Source organism: Ursus maritimus, unplaced genomic scaffold, assembly GCF_017311325.1.
Source record: "Ursus maritimus isolate PB19 unplaced genomic scaffold, ASM1731132v1 scaffold_25, whole genome shotgun sequence".
NCBI lineage: Eukaryota > Metazoa > Chordata > Mammalia > Carnivora > Ursidae > Ursus > Ursus maritimus.
Window position 1 is genome coordinate 26,358,305 of NW_024425008.1, and position 6,161 is coordinate 26,364,465.

Below are 6,161 nucleotides of genomic sequence, written 5' to 3' on the forward strand. Positions count from 1 at the left end.
TTGTGACCAGAGTCATAACTGGTATTACCCCTTAGAAGCACTGCCTACTTCCTCCAACACTTTACTTATACTCTTCTTCCAAGAGACATGTTCCTCATTTTACTCTTACATCATTGCCATTCCCCCAGCTTCCTTTGGTAACTCCTATACTCTTCTTGCACTCTGCCTCTAAATATTAATTTTCCTCAGGGTAGTATTCAGGCTCTCTTTTCTTGCCACATTCTCTTCCTAGTGTAAACTTATGGCTTGAAATGATACAGTCTCCAATTTTTTTTAAGTTTTTATTTAAATTCCAATTAGTTAACGTACAGTGCAATATTAGTTTCAGGTATATAATAGTTACTCAACGCTTCCATACAACACCTGGTGCTCATCACCAAAATTTTTATCTACAGCCCAGATATTGCTTCTGAGCTGCAGACTTGTATATACAATTGCTTACTTGACATCTCTACTTAACATTTTAACTTGATATCTCAAATTCAACATGTCCAAAATGAATTCTCTTCCAAGCCTGTTTCCCATCACGTCCTGCCAGCCCCACTCACCACAACCTTCCAATCAAGATGGGACCACCATTCACCCCATTTAGGAGCCATTTTTATTACTTTCTTTCTTTTGCTCCCAATATCCAGTCCTACGGAAACAGCAAATCCACCTACTTCTATCTCAACTGTCTCAAATGTGGCCTATTTTAGGCCACCATCAATACTTGTCCTAAACCACTGTTAGTGCCACCTAACTGGTCTCCATGCTTCTACCCTGGCCTCCCTCCATTCTATTCTCTTCACAGTAGTAAGTATCATCTTTAAATGTGAGTCCTATTATATCACTCACCTGCTTGAAACTCTTTACTTGGCTTCCCAATGCACCTAGACAAAATCCAAACTCCTTATACTGGCCTATAAGAACCTATGCGATCCATTCCTGATTCTCCAACTACACTCCAGAGTCACTCTCCCTTATGGGCTCACCAAGCTTCAGCCATCTTAGTTCCTTGAACAAATTAAGCTCTTTCTGATGTTAGGGATGTGCACATGTCATTTCCTCTACCTTGGAACACTTTTACCGCTCTCTCCATTGATTAGCTCTTTTTCATTTTTCTGGGCTGTTTATCAACTCATTTAGAAAGGCTTTGTCTGATGACCTTATCCAAAGAAGATTCCCCATACTTAAACTTTTATTCTCTATCTCTGCTGTTTCTAATTCCTTTTTTTTTTTTAAGATTTTATTTATTTAGGGGCGCCTGGGTGGCACAGCGGTTAAGTGTCTGCCTTCGGCTTAGGGCATGATCCTGGCGTTCTGGGATCGAGCCCCACATCAGGCTCCTCCGCTATGAGCCTGCTTCTTCCTCTCCCACTCCCCCTGCTTGTGTTCCCTCTCTCGCTGGCTGTCTCTATCTCTGTCGAATAAATAAATAAAATCTTTAAAAAAAAAAAAAGATTTTATTTATTTGTCAGAGAGAGGGAGAAAGAGCACAAGCAGGGGGAGAAGCAGGCAAAGGACTGAGCAAGGAGCACGATGCAGGACTCAATCCCTGAGTCCTGGGATCATGACCTGAGCCCAAGGCAGACACTTAACCAACGGAGCCAACCTGGCATCTTGCTGTTTCTAATTCTAATTTTACATAGTATTCATTTTTTGTCTGGCTACCCTGTAAATTGTAAGCTCCATAAACAAGGGCAGGAACTAGTCTGTCTTGTTCACAACTTTCCTTCCACTACCTAGCATTGTGCCTGGCAAAGTATTATATGTAATTCATAAGGAATTTAGGTCTCCAAGAGTCATTTCTGATACTGTGAAACTCTAAGGTTGGCTTTACTATGAGATTTAAGGGCTTCCATACAAACTTCCCTGCAAGCACCTAGTAGGTACTGAATAAAATATCTGTACAGTGAATGAACGACATGCAAATAATACCAAAATTTTTGTCTCTACTCCTGACCTCTCTTCTGAACTCCAAATTTTTATTTCTAACTGCTTGCCGGATATGTCCCCACGGATAACCATCTCAAACGTAACAATGCCCAAAGTCTAGATTATCATCTCCACCACCAAACCTGTTCTTCTTCCTGTATTAACCATTTCAATTATTGCCCAACCTTCTTCCCACTCAGCCACAAATTCTAGGTCCTTAACAATGTGTCTCATCCTCCATATTTAAATAATCCCAGTAGTTCTGATTCCCCCAAATTTATTCCTCCTGTGATACCCAGTTTCGATCTCATTATGTTTCAACTACACTATTAAAATAGGCTTCTAGGGGCGCCTGGGTGGCGCAGTCGTTAAGCGTCTGCCTTCGGCTCAGGGCGTGATCCTGACGTTCCGGGATCGAGTCCCACATCAGGCTCCTGGGCTGGGAGCCTGCTTCTTCCTCTCCCTCTCCCCTGCTGTGTTCCCTCTCTCGCTGGCTGTCTGTCACATAAATAAATAAAATCTTTAAAAAAAAAAAAAATAGGCTTCTAACTGGTCACCCTGCCCTAAAAATTCCCCTTTCAATCCACCTTTTTATGCAGCCACTTGAGTTATCTTTCCGAAACACAGAAATGTTTATGTTACTCCACTCACTTAAAATTCAGTGCCTCAGAATACTATCAAATTCCGAAGCATGGCATTTCAAATATTTTACAGTATATCCTCAAATACTGTTCCAGTTACAGCACTGTCCGTATTCTTCAAATAACCCTTTACTCCAGCCCACATGTACTGGGTTTTGGAATGAACACACCAGCCTATTTCAGTGCTCAAGTCTTTGCTTACAATAGTCTTCAACCAGTAATAAACACTCCCAATCCAGTTCTGATTTTTTGAAATCCTTTCTAGCCTTTAAAATCCAACTCAAATGCCATCCACTAAGACTCTGATCCTTTCCCTCCAGTCAAAACAAATCTGTCTTTACCTTGGTGTTCTCACAACACAGTTTCACCTCTCTTTAGCAATTATTCCATCCTGCCTTGGCTATTAGTTGTCTACATGCATATTTTTTCCACTGGTTAAGGTCGTTGAATTTATTCATTCTAACTGTCATTAACCTAGTATGATGCTTTGAACAAACTAAGCATACCATAAGTATCTGGCTCAATAAATAGGTAAGCCTCTTCACCTACAGAGGAGGGGAAAAACACTAGAGATTAAGTAACTTGTCAAAAATCAGATATTTACTTAAATATAGAATTTTTAAAAATTAGAACCTAAATCTTCCAATCAGCGGACTTTACTCTGTCCACACCAAGTAATACAAAGTGGAATTTCTCACTCCCTAACAACAACGAAATGCCACTGACTCTATTACAAAATGTTTCTTTTACTCTCCTTGCAAATATGTTACGCTGACCTATGTGCCAAAGTGAAGAAGCACAAATTCTTAAGTCCCAGGTTAGTAATATTTAACTTCCAAACGGTGCCTAAATGCACTTGAGGGCCTCATGAGCAAGTAGGATAAACTTCAATAAACTAATTGCATTCTTTCCTCTGAAGAAACTTTAGAGGATAAATTCAACCTGCGAATGCATACAGGCTGTAAACACAGCCCACAGCCTCGCCTTGAAATGACAGGCGAAGGAGAAGCCAGCAGCCGACCCCCTCAGAGCCGGCAGCCTGCCTTCCTTCTTCTAGACCCAGGAAGTAAGTGGACGTATGAACGAAGAGGGCAGCTCTGGGCTGAAATATCCAGGGCAGAGTCCTCTTGGCATCCTCTCTCCCCCTCTGCAACGGCCTTAGTGTAAGGCCTCAAGGACCGCGGGCAGGGCCCGGCGGTGGGTGCAGTCCAGCAACCCCCGCCCTTAGGGACCCGCTGCTGACTCCAGCTTTCTCAGGACCGTCTTGTTTCTAAGCTGCTGCCCCCAAAACCAAGCAAAGGAGCAGAAACATCGGCCCCAACGCCGCGAGGGGAAGGGCCGAAGCTATAGGGCTTCAGACCGGCCGCTCCCGGGCCCGCCAGATCTGGGAGGGGTGCCCAAGGGGGGCGGTTTCCCTGTCCTCTCCGGAGGCGAACTCGGCCCGAGCCCCCGAGGAGCCGGTACTGGCTCCCTCCCTTTCGGGGACCACCCAGCAGCGCGGGTGTGGCCTGGCCCAGCCCGGAGCTCACCTTCCCGTCCCGGGCACCCGGCTAGCCGTCAGGCGGTCCCGAATTCCGTCCACATACAGCGTCTTCCGGCTCCCGCCGGAAGCAGCGGCAGCGCGGGACAGGAAGTTTGGCCGGCCCCCAACGCTCACACCCACTCGCTCGCCCCAGGCTGGACCTCAGCGGTCCCGCGCGGGGTTCCGCCGGAGGTGTAGAGGGCGGGCAGGGGCCGGGCTGTGTGCGCGGGGCTGGGCCCCCGGACGCTAGGAGTTGTGGTCTCCTGCCTATTCATTCCCCGCCTTGGGGCCCCCGCGGTCTGCGAAACCCGAAAAACGGGGTCAGTTCATTCCAGTCGTGACGTCACTGCTTCCTTGCAGTAGCAGATGGGGTAGTTTTTCTTGTCAGCTGAGATCAGAACTAGTTACAATGGAGGTCAGCGAGAAAGAGAGCACTACTTAAACATTTAACAAAGTTCTCACTGAAGAGGACCTCAAAGCTTCACTGCTTGAGAAAGGAACTTGCAGAATCTAGTTCTGCATTGCATTCGGGACAGGGTAAGAATTGAGACTCAGGTGTACAACTTTTCTTGTAATATGAATTCCCTAGAGTCTGGGTTCCCTACATTAGGATGCAACGAGCTCTCGAATGAATATCCACACTGGGGAGTAGAATACTTGAGTTCCCGGCTGGATGCCACCACGTTAGAGCTTTATGCGGGTGAGACTTTTTGAAATTACTATTTTTCAATACTTGCTGTGTGCCAAAGAATGAGGAACTCAACTAAGATAGCGGCAGTGGGAATTAAAGGAGTTCCCTAAGAAAGGCATTTTCAAGGTTAAACAGAAGCCTTGACCACAGGCATCTGAATGAGAGAGGGAGTATTAGTTTGGGTGCGCAAACAATGGTGATTTAAAAACAAAGTAGAAACATGTAAGAGGAAGGTAATTCCTCTTGAGATAAACAGTTTATCCCAGGTGTCAACAGGATATTTTACTTGGGAGGTCCTAAGCCCAAGAAAGAGGTCAGAAATAAAGATGCAGATTTGGGAGTTATCAACATACAGACCAGAGATGACGCGCTCTTTGGAGATGAAACGGTCCAGGAAAGGTATATAAAACAAAAGGACAGTGAGGGGCGCCTGGGCGGCTCAGTTAAGCGTCTGCCTTGGGCTCAGGTCATGATCCCAGGGTCCTGGAATCCAGAGACCGTGCTGGGGCTCCCCGATCCTACGGAATCTGCTTCTCTCTCTTTCTCCCTCTGTCTGCTCTCTCTCTCTCTCTAGCTCTCCCTCTCTCTCAAATAAATGAATAAAATCTTCATAAAAAAGAGGACACTGAGTGACTCATTACTGGCACAATTTGAATCTACTTCCTACAAATGTTGCAGATAAAATATATTGCAGAGTGTAAAAAGGTGGCCATAAAGCAGCATAACACTTGAAAAATATCAATTTTATTGTTGTAAAGGGTTGATTATAATTAAACAAACCCTCTTATTTAGAGGTACATTAGATATTAAACATTCATGTTTACAATCATTTGTTAATTTGCTCAGTCAGTTCTGTCATTTTCTAAAGCTGTCTTTGTTGCCTAAATCTTTCTAATCACCTATCACTTCAAGTGATGATTATATCTATTTGCCCTCAAAATCTTTACACTATTTGACAGTATATGTAACTGCTAACCTAAAACAAGCATGCTTTATATATTTGAGTTTTTAGGCTATCCAGTAAATTATTTAGCCAAGCACAAACAGATAATCCTCTGTAATAAACTAGTCTCTTCATCAACCTGACTGACCTGTTATTTCTCTTCTCAACACAAAGCCTCTGCTCTCCTATCTTAAAAACTGCTCCACAAACTCTAAATTCCCCCCAAGCTCCAACAATGCTCTGCCATTAAATCCCTTTTCCATCTACAATATAGAAAAGCCATCCCAATTCTATTCTTTTTTTTTTTAAGATTTTATTTATTTATTTAACAGAGAGAGACAGCCAGTCAGCGAGAGAGGGAACACAAGCAGGGGGAGTGGGAGAGAAAGAAGCCGGCTCCCATTGGAGGAGCCTGATGTGGGGCTCGATCTCAGAACTCTGGGATCA

At 44.3% G+C, this 6,161-nt stretch overlaps 1 protein-coding gene across 1 annotated transcript in view; it reads right to left on the bottom strand.

Moving 5' to 3' along the window:
- ZNF410 (zinc finger protein 410) overlaps nt 1–4,223 on the bottom strand; it is a 38,258-nt gene extending 34,035 nt beyond the window's left edge. The window contains exon 1 of the mRNA XM_008699918.2: nt 4,088–4,223. The gene's annotated coding sequence lies outside the window, so the exon portion shown is untranslated. The remainder of the gene's footprint in view (nt 1–4,087) is intronic.
- Between the last annotated feature and the right edge of the window lie 1,938 nt (nt 4,224–6,161).